This window comes from Argiope bruennichi, chromosome X2, assembly GCF_947563725.1.
Source record: "Argiope bruennichi chromosome X2, qqArgBrue1.1, whole genome shotgun sequence".
Taxonomy (NCBI): domain Eukaryota; kingdom Metazoa; phylum Arthropoda; class Arachnida; order Araneae; family Araneidae; genus Argiope; species Argiope bruennichi.
Window position 1 is genome coordinate 97,608,793 of NC_079163.1, and position 16,379 is coordinate 97,625,171.

The 16,379-nt window shown below is 26.3% G+C and overlaps 1 long non-coding RNA gene across 1 annotated transcript; it reads right to left on the bottom strand.

The window, feature by feature from the left end:
* Window positions 1-10,604: 10,604 nt before the first annotated feature.
* Window positions 10,605-15,870, bottom strand: LOC129960116 (uncharacterized). The gene is made up of 3 exons (XR_008783534.1): window positions 15,811-15,870; window positions 11,609-11,646; window positions 10,605-10,675 (listed from the first exon to the last, which is right to left on the bottom strand). It is a non-coding gene; the product is annotated as an uncharacterized LOC129960116 (long non-coding RNA).
* Window positions 15,871-16,379: the final 509 nt, after the last annotated feature.

Genomic DNA, 16,379 nt, shown 5'->3' on the forward strand with positions numbered 1-16,379 from the left:
AGCGTAGAGAGACAAATTACAGTACCCCCAAGATTTCAATACATCATACACCATACAAGATGCAACAGCTACATTTAATATTTATGAGAATAAAAAAAAATGTTACATTTCTGAAAATTCAAACATTATTATAGCGTTAAAAAATGATATGGCTATTCCTTAACTTTGTAAATATTTGAAATATTTTCAAATTTACTAAAGGTTCTCAAATTTAATAAATGTAATAAGGCAATTCATTAAGAACTGCTGTGTAGTTGATTAGTATTAAATTTTCATTGTAATATAATTTCGATATCTCCGAATTAAAATGCGGTTCGAGAATTTTTTATTAGTTATTATTTGATGAGATTTAGATTTTTAGTATTGACTAACAATAAAAAAAATTTATTATTTCATTAATTCTATAAATAATTAAAACTTCTTAATAGCATCAGCTTATGCAACATTTTATCCCATCTTATGCAATTTAATTAGCTAATATTTTCAAAATATCACTGAGTAAAAAATGTGTTTTAAAAGAGACTGATGATAGTTTTATTCTATTAATTAATATTAAATATACGGAGACTGCTATAATCAAAAGAGAAATATAAACAAGGAAAAAAATAATAACTTACTACGCTTTTTAATAGGACGGCCTCTACGCTTAATAGGTTTCTTGGCCTCTTGACTTTTCATCTTCTGACTGCTGTAAAATTTAAATCATCCTATTAAATAATCTTTGTAAATACCAATATAATCTTTTGATTTATTCTTAAAAAATCCGCTGATTTTATACAGTACGATTGATGAAATATTTTTTTAAACAGCTGAATTAAATTTGTCACATAATGAAAAATTAGCGTTAATGAACTTAGAATTATTTTTAAAAATAAGGTTTTCATTAATGAAAATCATAAAAAGAAATGATAATATTTTTCTAATTCCAAGTCTTCAAAAAAACGTTTCAAAAGGCAGACGGTTTTGTGTGTGTTCAAATCAGTCTATACTATATATATTGGGGAAAAAACAAACAAACAAACAAAAAACATCTTTCCTCCTTATTTTGAATTGCCATAAATCAATTTCTGATTTTTTTCTCTTCATTTTAAGCCTGTTGAAAGCTGTTAAAATCAAGAAAAAAAACTTTAAAAAATAGTTTAGCTTTACAGCTGTTGAAAATTTAAATATACCGTTTCTTTAAAAAATAGATATTGAATAATTCTTTATTTGTTTAAGCATATTATTCAAATTTCAATGTTTTCATCAATATATCAACAAGACACTAATGACAAGTATTAATAAAGTACTTAAAAAGAGAATATTTAAAAAACAAACATGTTTTAATCATTCTGTCGGTATTCTTTCAAAAATTTTACATCATATTCTTCTTTCATTATTAAAGTGCTCTTGAATATATATTATTGGTAATTTTTATAATATTACAATACGATAGAACATAATCATTCTGCTAATAAATATGAAAAAAATATTAATTAAAGCACACGAATCTAAACACTGGATTCTAGAAACTTTTAGAGAGGACATTTATGTTTCTATATAAGTATAGAAAATCTAGTAGAAAATGTAATTTAAATCAATAAACGAGCAAAAGTAGGTCATAAAATATATCATCAAGTACCTTGCAGTTACAAGAGGAGGAGGAGGGTCATCGTTTTTCTATAAAAATAAAATTGCAATTAAAATTTGATCCAAAACGCAAAATAAGATAAGTAAATTATAAAACATGCAATAGCCAACATTTTTCTTTACCAAGTATTCTTTTGTATTTTGCCAAAGGAGCAACTTCTTTTTTTACATTACAGTTCTCAGAATCTTGGAGTTAAAATATTAAATACGTGCAAAGGATTAATTTAATAGAATAGATGCTATGAAAGAAACTTGTACTGTTTATGAAAATGCTTAATACTTTTATATGATGAATTTATAGGACGATATTTTATCCGATTTTTAATTAGCAGCTCGTTAATGTAGAAATAGGGGCATTTGGGTAACAAGTGTACGCTTGAATGTTAGATTAATCGTCGTATAATAAAGAAGCAAAAAAAAAAAAAAAAAAAAAAATCAGTTTTCTACCCCGCGATGATTTGTGGTTCATTTTATTGCTGTTTGTTAATGACACGTTTTCTCATAAATATTAACTATCTGATTTTAACGACTTTTTTTCTAGATTTGAAACGGTTCAAATGTGCTTTTGTGCATGCTGTAGTGCAAGTACAAATGAGAACGAAATTGGGAAATTAAGCACATTGTGGCTAAGAAAGAAAAATCCTATTCTTAATTATTCTAATGAATTTTATAGATGGAATTAGATATTTTAAATAAGTTGTTATGAGAGAACCGTCAATTACTGAAGGTTTTCACTGTTTTAAAATTATAAAAGCAAGTCAAAAGAAAATGGAACAGGAGACATAAAAAATGCCATAGTTTGTTTTTAAAAATGGCCACCAAAATCGCTTGTCAGAGATTGAAACCAGTTTCGAATAATATCCATGACTTTGCTTTCCGATTAAAAAGAAGACGCTTCAAAGATTTTTTTTTTTTTTTTTGCCATGAATGCCAATATACATATTAAATTCAAGGGATAAAAGATCGAACAATAGGGTGGATGTTCTAACAGTGTGCCCATGAACTTTTTCAACTAGTTCAGTTTGCAAATGGCTGTATATTATCATATTGCAAAACTATTCCAGAAAATGCGGAAGCGCTTGTGCCAATTCTGCATACGAGTCAATGACAGTGAGTGTTATCCACACTCTTCTTTCTACATTGAAATTTTGGAAATCAAAAACCTTTTGCCACAAAAGATGGAATAACACTATTCTCCTCTTCTGTACTCCGAAACACAATTTAGGGTGAAACAGACACGAAACAAATGGCAACTGGTTTCCTAATGGAAGATGCTGTTGACCGATAGCCTGCACTTAACATGTATTTCAGTGATAGGGCAAATTAATTCCGCAATTGGAGTTAAATCTCTTTTATCTACATGTACACACCATTTTAAACTTACATACAAAAAATGTTCAAATAATGTAAATGATTATAACCACTACACCGGTTTATTTAAGCAGTCTCTTTTAACTAATAATACACCTCTCGCTAATAATAACTAAAAGGAACAGTAATGAAATAAGCGATAAATTAAAGAAAAATTAATTTTATGGTTCTTTATGTGTTGAGTATTTTATTAACTTTATGGTATGTTTCTCATTCACTCTATAAACAATTTATCAAAAAATGTGGATTATTTATTATTGTTATTCATATACTTCTCTTCAACCCACTCCCCCCCCCCCCCCCAAAAAAAAAAGAAGTGAATTTTTCTGTTATTCATTAAAAAAGTTCGTTGAAATTTTAGCTCATTTCATAAAGACACATATATAACCAGTTTAAAAATATTTCTTACAAAGACTTGCATATCTAAATCAGAAAAAAATTTTGAAAAGAGAAATGAATGAAACGAGAAGAATAATATAAAAAAAGGAGGCATCACTGTAGCAATTAGAAATGATTTAAAGACCATCTCAGTAAAACTGATCGCTTCATATTAGGTTCATCTCCTCATTCAGATTTTTTTTTGTGTATGTGTATGTGTTTAACTTTTGAAAATTAGAAAATGCTACCTCCTTTTTCCTTAATCCAATATTTGTTCTCTTTACTGTTAATGTCAACAAAAAAAAAATTTTCATTACAAAAATGTGTATATTCACATCTTATTTAAATTAATTTATATAAATTTTTTTTATTTAATTTATATCCGATATTTGCTAAGAAAAAAAATACGTAAATTGCAGGATAAAACTTATTTTCGTAATTCATAGCAAATAATAATATAATTTTATTTTAAGTAAGGAATCTTTAAATTAATATGTTTCACGTGTCGACAGAATTTTATCTGCCAGTATTTATTTAATTTAAATTCCAATTTTTATTTATATGTGAAACATTTTGAAGGAAAATAAATTTTCAACCGATTTTCCGAGCAATACTTCCATGAAAAGAATAAAAACTGTTTAAAATTCGATTCTCTAATCTTCCTACTTACACCTAACTCGAATGGCAAAGAATATTTTCAGTTCAAAAGAATCTTAAGCATATTGAACCTTTGATGGAATGTCCCGAGATATGTCATTTCCTGGACAAAATTTGCAGATAATAAGTAACATTTTCACTGCGATACTTATATTCTTCCACAATTCCATAATAGCAACAAAAATTTGAGAATATATCCAAGTTGTTTATTACAATGAAACTTAATTATTTTTTAAATACTGTATGTTGTTGTATATAATGAATTTCGCAATTTAATATAATCAGTTAAGATATCTACGCGTTATTAGGCTACTATTTCCTAAATCATTTAAAAGATTAAATGCATATGTTTCTAGCTTACCTTTTTAGATGACCTGGTCACGATGTCTGAAAAAAATAATAAAAGGGAAAATAGTGAGAATTTTAAATAAATATCGAATTCAAAAAAAAAAAAATGTAACACTGAATTGCCAAAATATTCTCTGTCGATTTACACTTGAATGTAAATAATATATACTGTGCAAAAATGTATCTAATTAATGAATGCATTAAATATAACAAACACTGAGTTTATTTATTAATCATTTTTCATGTTTGCAAAAATAGAGTTTCGTAATTGATTATTCACTCTTTCATTATGAATCAGAATTCTTAAATTTTTAATATCTAATAAATTATTTTATTAAATTATAATATAATATATATATAGTAATAACTTCGAATCATCTTGTTTTGAAAACTATCAAGTTAGCTGGACGTGAATAAAAGATGACCATGAAAAATATATTATTAAAAATATTGTACTATGGATTATATTTGAGAACAGATTTGATAAAAATTTAGACATGAATTTTAATTTTATACTTCTTATTTTTTTATTCTTCTATCTCAGACTATTTTTTAAGTTACTTAAAATTATTAAAAGGGCAAAATTTAGATCGTATAGAAATCTGTCGTGCTGGCGCAGCGTAGAGAGACAAATTACAGTACCCCCAAGATTTCAATACTTCATACACCATAAAAGATGCAACAGCTACATTTAATATTTATGAGAATAAAAAAAATGTTACATTTCTGAAAATTCAAACATTATTATAGCGTTAAAAAATGATATGGCTATTCCTGAACTTTGTAAATATTTGAAATATTTTCAAATTTACTAAAGGTTCTCAAATTTAATAAATGTAATAATGCAATTCATTAAGAACTGCTGTGTAGTTGATTAGTATTAAATTTTCATGGTAATATAATTTCGATATCTCCGAATTAAAATGCGGTTCGAGAATTTTTTATTAGTTATTATTTGATGAGATTTAGATTTTTAGTATTGACTAACAATAAAAAAATTTATTATTTCATTAATTCTATAAATAATTAAAACTTCTTAATAGCATCAGCTTATGCAACATTTTATCCCATCTTATGCAATTTAATTAGCTAATATTTTCAAAATATCACTGAGTAAAAAATGTGTTTTAAAAGAGACTGATGATAGTTTTATTCTATTACTTAATATTAAATATACGGAGACTGCTATAATCAAAAGAGAAATATAAACAAGGAAAAAAATAATAACTTACTACGCTTTTTAATAGGACGGCCTCTACGCTTAATAGGTTTCTTGGCCTCTTGACTTTTCATCTTCTGACTGCTGTAAAATTTAAATCATCCTATTAAATAATCTTTGTAAATACCAATATAATCTTTTGATTTAGGCTTAAAAAATGCGCTGATTTTATACAGTACGATTGATGAAATATTTTTTTAAACAGCTGAATTAAATTTGTCACATAATGAAAAATTAGCGTTAATGAACTTGGAATTATTTTTAAAAATAAGGTTTTCATTAATGAAAATCATAAAAAGAAATGATAATATTTTTCTAATTCCAAGTTTTCAAAAAAACGTTTCAAAAGGCAGACGGTTTTGTGTGTGTTCAAATCAGTCTATACTATATATATTGGGGAAAAAACAAACAAACAAACAAAAAACATCTTTCCTCCTTATTTTGAATTGCCATAAATCAATTTCTGATTTTTATCTCTTCATTTTAAGCCTGTTGAAAGCTGTTAAAATCAAGAAAAAAAACTTTAAAAAATAGTTTAGCTTTACAGCTGTTGAAAATTTAAATATACCGTTTCTTTAAAAAATAGATATTGAATAATTCTTTATTTGTTTAAGCATATTATTCAAATTTCAATGTTTTCATCAATATATCAACAAGACACTAATGACAAGTATTAATAAAGTACTTAAAAAGAGAATATTTAAAAAACAAACATGTTTTAATCATTCTGTCGGTATTCTTTCAAAAATTTTACATCATATTCTTCTTTCATTATTAAAGTGCTCTTGAATATATATTATTGGTAATTTTTATAATATTACAATACGATAGAACATAATCATTCTGCTAATAAATATGAAAAAAATATTAATTAAAGCACACGAATCTAAACACTGGATTCTAGAAACTTTTAGAGAGGACATTTATGTTTCTATATAAGTATAGAAAATCTAGTAGAAAATGTAATTTAAATCAATAAACGAGCAAAAGTAGGTCATAAAATATATCATCAAGTACCTTGCAATTACAGGAGGAGGAGGAGGGTCATCTTTTTGCTATAAAAATAAAATTGCAGTTAAAATTTGATCCAAAACGCAAAATAAGGTAAGTAAATTACAAAAAATGCAATAGCCAAAATTTTCCTTTAACAAGTATTTTTTTGTATTTTGCCAAAGGAGCAACTTCTTTTTTTACATAACAGTTCTCAGAATCTTGGAGTTAAAATATTAAATACGTGCAAAGGATTAATTTAATAGAATAGATGCCATGAAAGAAACTTGTACTGTTTATGAAAATGCTTAATACTTTTATATGATGAATTTATAGGACGAAATTTCATCCGATTTTTAATTAGCAGCTCGTTAATGTAGAAATAGGGGCATTTGGGTAACAAGTGTACGCTTGAATGTTAGATTAATCGTCGCATAATAAAAAAGCAAAAAAAAAAAAAAAAAAAAAAAATCTGTTTTCTACCCCGCGATGATTTGTGGTTCATTTTATTGCTGTTTGTTAATGACACGTTTTCTCATAAATATTAACTATCTGATTTTAACGACTTTTTTTCTAGATTTGAAACGGTTCAAATGTGCTTTTGTGCATGCTGTAGTGCAAGTACAAATGAGAACGAAATTGGGAAATTAAGCACATTGTGGCTAAGAAAGAAAAATCCTATTCTTAATTATTCTAATGAATTTTATAGATGGAATTAGATATTTTAAATAAGTTGTTATGAGAGAACCGTCAATTACTGAAGGTTTTCACTGTTTTAAAATTATAAAAGCAAGTCAAAAGAAAATGGAACAGGAGACATAAAAAATGCCATAGTTTGTTTTTAAAAATGGCCACCAAAATCGCTTGTCAGAGATTGAAACCAGTTTCGAATAATATCCATGACTTTGCTTTCCGATTAAAAAGAAGACGCTTCAAAGATTTTTTTTTTTTTGCCATGAATGCCAATATACATATTAATTTCAAGGGATAAAAGATCGAACAATAGGGTGGATGTTCTAACAGTGTGCCCATGAACTTTTTCAACTAGTTCAGTTTGCAAATGGCTGTATATTATCATATTGCAAAACTATTCCAGAAAATGCGGAAGCGCTTGTGCCAATTCTGCATACGAGTCAATGACAGTGAGTGTTATCCACACTCTTCTTTCTACATTGAAATTTTGGAAATCAAAAACCTTTTGCCACAAAAGATGGAATAACACTATTCTCCTCTTCTGTACTCCGAAACACAATTTAGGGTGAAACAGACACGAAACAAATGGCAACTGGTTTCCTAATGGAAGATGCTGTTGACCGATAGCCCACACTTAACATGTATTTCAGTGATAGGGCAAATTAATTCCGCAATTGGAGTTAAATCTCTTTTATCTACATGTACACACCATTTTAAACTTACATACAAAAAATGTTCAAATAATGTAAATGATTATAACCACTACACCGGTTTATTTAAGCAGTCTCTTTTAACTAATAATACACCTCTCGCTAATAATAACTAAAAGGAACAGTTATGAAATAAGCGATAAATTAAAGAAAAATTAATTTTATGGTTCTTTATGTGTTGAGTATTTTATTAACTTTATGGTATGTTTCTGATTCACTCTATAAATAATTTATCAAAAAATGTGGATTATTTATTCTTGTTATTCATATACTTCTCTTCAACCCATTCCCCCCCCCCAAAAAAAAGTGAATTTTTCTGTTATTCATTTAAAAAGTTCGTTGAAATTTTAGCTCATTTCATAAAGACATATATATAACCAGTTTAAAAATATTACTTACAAAGACTTGCATATCTAAATCAGAAAAAAATTTGAAAAGAGAAATGAATGAAACGAGAAGAATAATATAAATAAAGGAGGCATCACTGTAGCAATTAGAAATGATTTAAAGACCATCTCAGTAAAACTGATCGCTTCATGTTAGGTTCATCTCCTCATTCAGATTTTTTTTTTGTGTATGTGTATGTGTTTAACTTTTGAAAATTAGAAAATGCTACCTCCTTTTTCCTTAATCCAATATTTGTTGTCTTTACTGTTAATGTCAACAAAAAAAAATTTTCATTACAAAAATGTGTATATTCACATCTTATTTAAATGAATTTATATAAATTTTTTTTATTTAATTTATATCCGATATTTGCTAAGAAAAAAAATACGTAAATTGCAGGATAAAACTTATTTTCGTAATTCATAGCAAATAATAATATAATTTTATTTTAAGTAAGGAATCTTTAATTTAATATGTTTCACGTGTCGATAGAATTTTATCTGCCAGTATTTATTTAATTTAAATTCCAATTTTGATTTATATGTGAAACATTTTGAAGGAAAATAAATTTTCAACCAATTTTCCGAGCAATACTTCCATGAAAAGAATAAAAACTGTTTAAAATTCGATTCTCTAATCTTCCTACTTACACCTAACTCGAATGGCAAAGAATATTTTCAGTTCAAAAGAATCTTAAGCATATTGAACCTTTGATGGAATGTCCCGAGATATGTCATTTCCTGGACAAAATTTGCAGATAATAAGTAACATTTTCACTGCGATACTTATATTCTTCCACAATTCCATAATAGCAACCAAAAATTTGAGAACATATCCAAGTTGTTTATTACAATGAAACTTAATTATTTTTTAAATACTGTATGTTGTTGTATATAATAAATTTCGCAATTTAATATAATCAGTTAAGATATCTACGCTTTATTAGGCTACTATTTCGTAAATCATTTAAAAGATTAAATGCATATGTTTCTAGCTTACCTTTTCATATGACCTGGTCACGATGTCTGAAAAAAATAATAAAAGGGAAAATAGTGAGAATTTCAAATAAATATCGAATTCAAAAAAAAAAAAAAAATGTAACACTGAATTGCCAAAATATTCTCTCTCGATTTACACTTGAATGTAAATAATATATACTGTGCAAAAATGTATCTAATTAATGAATGCATTAAATATAACAAACACTGAGTTTATTTATTAATCATTTTTCATGTTTGCAAAAATAGAGTTTCGTAATTGATTATTCACTCTTTCATTATGAATCAGAATTCTTAAATTTTTAATATCTAATAAATTATTTTATTAAATTATAATATAATATATATATAGTAATAACTTCGAATCATCTTGTTTTGAAAACTATCAAGTTACCTGGACGTGAATAAAAGATGATTCATGAAAAATATATTATTAAAAATATTGTACTATGGATTATATTTGAGAACAGATTTGATAAAAATTTAGACATGAATTTTAATTTTATACTTCTTATTTTTTTATTCTTCTATCTCAGACTATTTTTTAAGTTACTTAAAATTATTAAAAGGGCAAAATTTAGATCGTATAGAAATCTGTCGTGCTGGCGCAGCGTAGAGAGACAAATTACAGTACCCCCAAGATTTCAATACTTCATACACCATAAAAGATGCAACAGCTACATTTAATATTTATGAGAATAAAAAAAATGTTACATTTCTGAAAATTCAAACATTATTATAGCGTTAAAAAATGATATGGCTATTCCTGAACTTTGTAAATATTTGAAATATTTTCAAATTTACTAAAGGTTCTCAAATTTAATAAATGTAATAATGCAATTCATTAAGAACTGCTGTGTAGTTGATTAGTATTAAATTTTCATGGTAATATAATTTCGATATCTCCGAATTAAAATGCGGTTCGAGAATTTTTTATTAGTTATTATTTGATGAGATTTAGATTTTTAGTATTGACTAACAATAAAAAAATTTATTATTTCATTAATTCTATAAATAATTAAAACTTCTTAATAGCATCAGCTTATGCAACATTTTATCCCATCTTATGCAATTTAATTAGCTAATATTTTCAAAATATCACTGAGTAAAAAATGTGTTTTAAAAGAGACTGATGATAGTTTTATTCTATTACTTAATATTAAATATACGGAGACTGCTATAATCAAAAGAGAAATATAAACAAGGAAAAAAATAATAACTTACTACGCTTTTTAATAGGACGGCCTCTACGCTTAATAGGTTTCTTGGCCTCTTGACTTTTCATCTTCTGACTGCTGTAAAATTTAAATCATCCTATTAAATAATCTTTGTAAATACCAATATAATCTTTTGATTTAGGCTTAAAAAATGCGCTGATTTTATACAGTACGATTGATGAAATATTTTTTTAAACAGCTGAATTAAATTTGTCACATAATGAAAAATTAGCGTTAATGAACTTGGAATTATTTTTAAAAATAAGGTTTTCATTAATGAAAATCATAAAAAGAAATGATAATATTTTTCTAATTCCAAGTTTTCAAAAAAACGTTTCAAAAGGCAGACGGTTTTGTGTGTGTTCAAATCAGTCTATACTATATATATTGGGGAAAAAACAAACAAACAAACAAAAAACATCTTTCCTCCTTATTTTGAATTGCCATAAATCAATTTCTGATTTTTTTCTCTTCATTTTAAGCCTGTTGAAAGCTGTTAAAATCAAGAAAAAAAACTTTAAAAAATAGTTTAGCTTTACAGCTGTTGAAAATTTAAATATACCGTTTCTTTAAAAAATAGATATTGAATAATTCTTTATTTGTTTAAGCATATTATTCAAATTTCAATGTTTTCATCAATATATCAACAAGACACTAATGACAAGTATTAATAAAGTACTTAAAAAGAGAATATTTAAAAAACAAACATGTTTTAATCATTCTGTCGGTATTCTTTAAAAAATTTTACATCATATTCTTCTTTCATTATTAAAGAGCTCTTGAATATATATTATTGGTAATTTTTATAATATTACAATACGATAGAACATAATCATTCTGCTAATAAATATGAAAAAAATATTAATTAAAGCACACGAATCTAAACACTGGATTCTAGAAACTTTTAGAGAGGACATTTATGTTTCTATATAAGTATAGAAAATCTAGTAGAAAATGTAATTTAAATCAATAAACGAGCAAAAGTAGGTCATAAAATATATCATCAAGTACCTTGCAATTACAGGAGGAGGAGGAGGGTCATCTTTTTGCTATAAAAATAAAATTGCAGTTAAAATTTGATCCAAAACGCAAAATAAGGTAAGTAAATTACAAAAAATGCAATAGCCAAAATTTTCCTTTAACAAGTATTTTTTTGTATTTTGCCAAAGGAGCAACTTCTTTTTTTACATAACAGTTCTCAGAATCTTGGAGTTAAAATATTAAATACGTGCAAAGGATTAATTTAATAGAATAGATGCCATGAAAGAAACTTGTACTGTTTATGAAAATGCTTAATACTTTTATATGATGAATTTATAGGACGAAATTTCATCCGATTTTTAATTAGCAGCTCGTTAATGTAGAAATAGGGGCATTTGGGTAACAAGTGTACGCTTGAATGTTAGATTAATCGTCGCATAATAAAAAAGCAAAAAAAAAAAAAAAAATCAGTTTTCTACCCCGTGATGATTTGTGGTTCATTTTATTGCTGTTTGTTAATGACATGTTTTCTCATAAATATTAACTATCTGATTTTAACGACTTTTTTTCTAGATTTGAAACGGTTCAAATGTGCTTTTGTGCATGCTGTAGTGCAAGTACAAATGAGAACGAAATTGGGAAATTAAGCACATTGTGGCTAAGAAAGAAAAATCCTATTCTTAATTATTCTAATGAATTTTATAGATGGAATTAGATATTTTAAATAAGTTGTTATGAGAGAACCGTCAATTACTGAAGGTTTTCAATGTTTTAAAATTATAAAAGCAAGTCAAAAGAAAATGGAACAGGAGACATAAAAAATGCCATAGTTTGTTTTTAAAAATGGCCACCAAAATCGCTTGTCAGAGATTGAAACCAGTTTCGAATAATATCTATGACTTTGCTTTCCGATTAAAAAGAAGACGCTTCAAAGATTTTTTTTTTTTTTTTGCCATGAATGCCAATATACATATTAAATTCAAGGGATAAAAGATCGAACAATAGGGTGGATGTTCTAACAGTGTGCCCCTGAACTTTTTCAACTAGTTCAGTTTGCAAATGGCTGTATATTAGCATATTGCAAAACTATTCCAATACATACGGAAACGCTTATGCCAATCCTACATACGAGTCAATGACATAATTGAAATTTTCGAAATCATAAACCTTTTGCCATTAAAGTAAGAAGAACACCATAATCCTCTTCGGTATTCCGAAACATAATTTAGGGTGAAAAAGGCACGAATGAAATGGCAACTGATTGACTGTTGTAACAAACTTTTCGCCGACTGCCGGTGCATAATATGTAGTTCTATAAGATAACTAAGGAAAAATTCATTCTGCAATAGGAGTTGCCTTTTTAATATCCTGCTCTACGTCTACACACCGTGTGCGTATCGCATATACACAAAAATGCATCTAATTATATTCTTTGTTCTTCTATAAATTGATCAAGTCTTATATGGGTTAAAACACTACCTCCTTTAAATAACTAAAAGAGGCCAGTATAAAATAAGAGAAAAATTTAAGAATTTTTTTTTCACTGATTGTTTTATGTAGAGCAATTTATTAGCTTTATACTATCTTTCCTATTAATTATTTTAAAAAAATTATATGTTACGGTTTGGAATACTTGTTAAGGTTTCGGAAACCACCTCTTTGTTTTCCACCTAAAAAAAATCCATTTTACTTCCATTCATCGAAAAAAAATATTGAAATTTTAGCTGATTTCATTAAGACAAAAATATAATCAGTTTAAAAACCTAACTTCCATAACTTGAGGTTTCTTATATAAGTAAAAATATTAAGAGAGCAATGAAGAATAACGAGGAGAATAATTACAAAAGTAAAAAAAAAAAGATACACTAATATTTTAATTAATTATAGATGATTTAGAGAAAAACTCTTAAGAAAACTGGCATCTCCCTATTAAACTCACTTTAATGGTTATACTTTTTAGAGCGCGAGTAGGATTAACTTTTTTAAATTTAGAAAATGCAACTTCCTTTTTAAATAATAAAATAGTAATTCACTTTTCTGTTGATGCCAACGCAAAAAATTTTCATCCTAAAAATGTATCGATTTAACATCTTAATTAGGGATTGCAATACCGGATCAAAATTTCAATACCGGTATTCGGTATTTTTTAGATCTTGATACCGGGATACTGGTTTTAATACCGGTATTAGAAATTTTAGAAAAAGAAAGAAAACAAAGTATTTCTTTGTTTTATTTTTCAGATTTATAAGAGAGTGTAAATATCACAAAAAATAATATGTAACTTATAAATTATAACAGTATATAAAGAACCACAAAAAAGTAAAGGAACAACTTATTTTTTTAAATCACAAAAAAAGTGTAAATATCACTATTCACTCTGTGGTATTATTACAAATTTTTGAAATGTGATCTTAAAAAACATAATGCATCAATTGTACTGTCATTAAGCATGTAAAGTAATTTTTGTGTAAAAATTACCAGCTATCGAAAACGCTCTTTCGGCATCTACGCTAAATCCCTCATCTTCAAATAAATCAATTTCACGTCGGATGGTTTTGGATATAGCTGATTTCTGCATTGTATTTTGGTTCGTTGATTTTTTTTTTTATTTATGGCTAATTCTAATTTTTGTTCAAGAGAAAATCCCTTTTCACTATTAACATTAGTGTCATCATAATCTTCGATAACTTAACCGAATTCTTCTGAATGTGGATAGGTTTGTGGGTAAAAAATTGTAAGAAAATTTACTATAAACTTAATCAGATTTGAATTGATTATTTTCTTTTCTTCTCTTTCATTTTCATTTTTAAAATCTTTTTAATTATGTAAATACCATAAGACATTTTCTATTTCGGCGTGCCTTTCTTCTGTGCGATTTTACAATGTAATATATAATTCTTCAGATAGTGTGCTATTTAGATGTGTGCTGTTCTTTCATGATTGCAACATGAAATTTATTGTTGCATTAGCTGTTAATAAATTAAAATCTCTCCGACATAATACCTCTAAAGTAAGTTTTATTGGAAGTAGAGCAGAAATAGTTCTGGTAATTAAATCAAATTCACTATCTGAAAAATTAATTTACAGGTTTAAGTCGATTATTGCTTTTTGGATTGAATTTCTAAATTTCAAAAACCGTTTCATCATTAGGAGTAAACTGTTCCAACGTGTCTTAGAATCTATTATTAACATAGATATATATATTATTTTCAATTAGTATATATTTTTGTAATATGGCATTTTTTTGTAGGGGAACGTTTAAATATCTTAACAATTTCTTGATCTTTATAAATTATAGGAAGCAATTCTTGATGGGTTAATATTTCATCCTCATTAGCAATATCTTCTTCAACAATTACATTGTCATTATTTTCATTGTCAATATCACTCACACTCTTACTCTCTTCAAAGTAGGAATCCGAAGTTTCTATATCTACAGTATTTGGATTCTTCTGTTCTTTATTTTTTTTTTTGGTATAATACATCTAATTGAATTCCAAGAGCACAGCACAATTGCTGATTTGCACCAATCAACTTTCCAACTTTTTTCATAGCTGTTGCTCCATTAGTCGTTAGGGATACAATATCTTCTTTCCGGGATAATCCCTGTTTCGCTAATTTAGATTTAAGAAATTAATTAAGCCATTAATTAGTTAATTAATTTTGACCGTTAGGGAGACATAAAAACAAAAACGTATACTATTAAGCTATGTTGGCGATCCCTGAACATATAGTGGAGACAATTTTAAAAATTTCTAGTAAATACTGAAAAACTGGTATTTAAACTTGTGAATACCGATATTACAAAAATGTAAAATGGCTCAAAATACCGGTATTCGGTATCCCGGTATTGCAATCCCTAATCTTAATGTATAGAAATACATATATTAAGCTTAATGCATTTTTAAATAAATTACATAATTTTTACTAAATTTATATCCGATATCTGTTTAGAAATTACAAATACGTTAACTGAAGGATGATGCTTGCTTAAGTACTTTATGGTAAATAAGAATATAATTTTATTTTCTATACATGATCTTTAATTTAATATAATTTACGAGTCGTCAGCATTTTGCCTGTCAGAATTTATTTAAAATCAAATTCAAATTTTTATCTAAAAAAGTAAACTTTTTGAAGGAAAAAAAATTTCTAACCTATATTCCGTACAACACTTATATGAAGAAAAAGAAAACTATTTTAGAATTCAATTCTATAATCTTCTTGCTTACCTGTATTTCGGAGCTCCAGGTTAGTTTTTTGTAGAACGCATTCTTCAGCGCAGTAAATTTTTCATAAAACTTACTGCGTATTGTTGTACCTAGATAAAATTTGACGATAATAAGCAACATTTTCAATGCAATACTAATATTCTCTCACAGTTCTGTAATAACAAACTAAAATTTGGGAACATATCCAAGTTGTTCATTAAATTAAAAGTTAATTATTTTTTAAAAAAATATTTATTGTTATATATAATAAATTTCTCAATTTAATATAATCAGTTAAGATATTTAAGTTTATTATATTACTACACCAAAAATCATTTAAAAAATGAAAAGCTTGAATGCATGTTTCTAGCTTTGCTCTTTTCTATTTCCTGTCTTTAAAAGATTTGAAACTAATAAAAGGGGTAATGGTGAGAATTTTAAATAAATACCTATATATATATATATATAAATTACACTGAATCTCTAAAAATACTTTCGTTTTTTTGCACGTAACATGCAAACAATAAATATTAAGCAACAATACTTCACAGTTCTAATTAATCAATAAGTTAAATATAATAAACACTGAG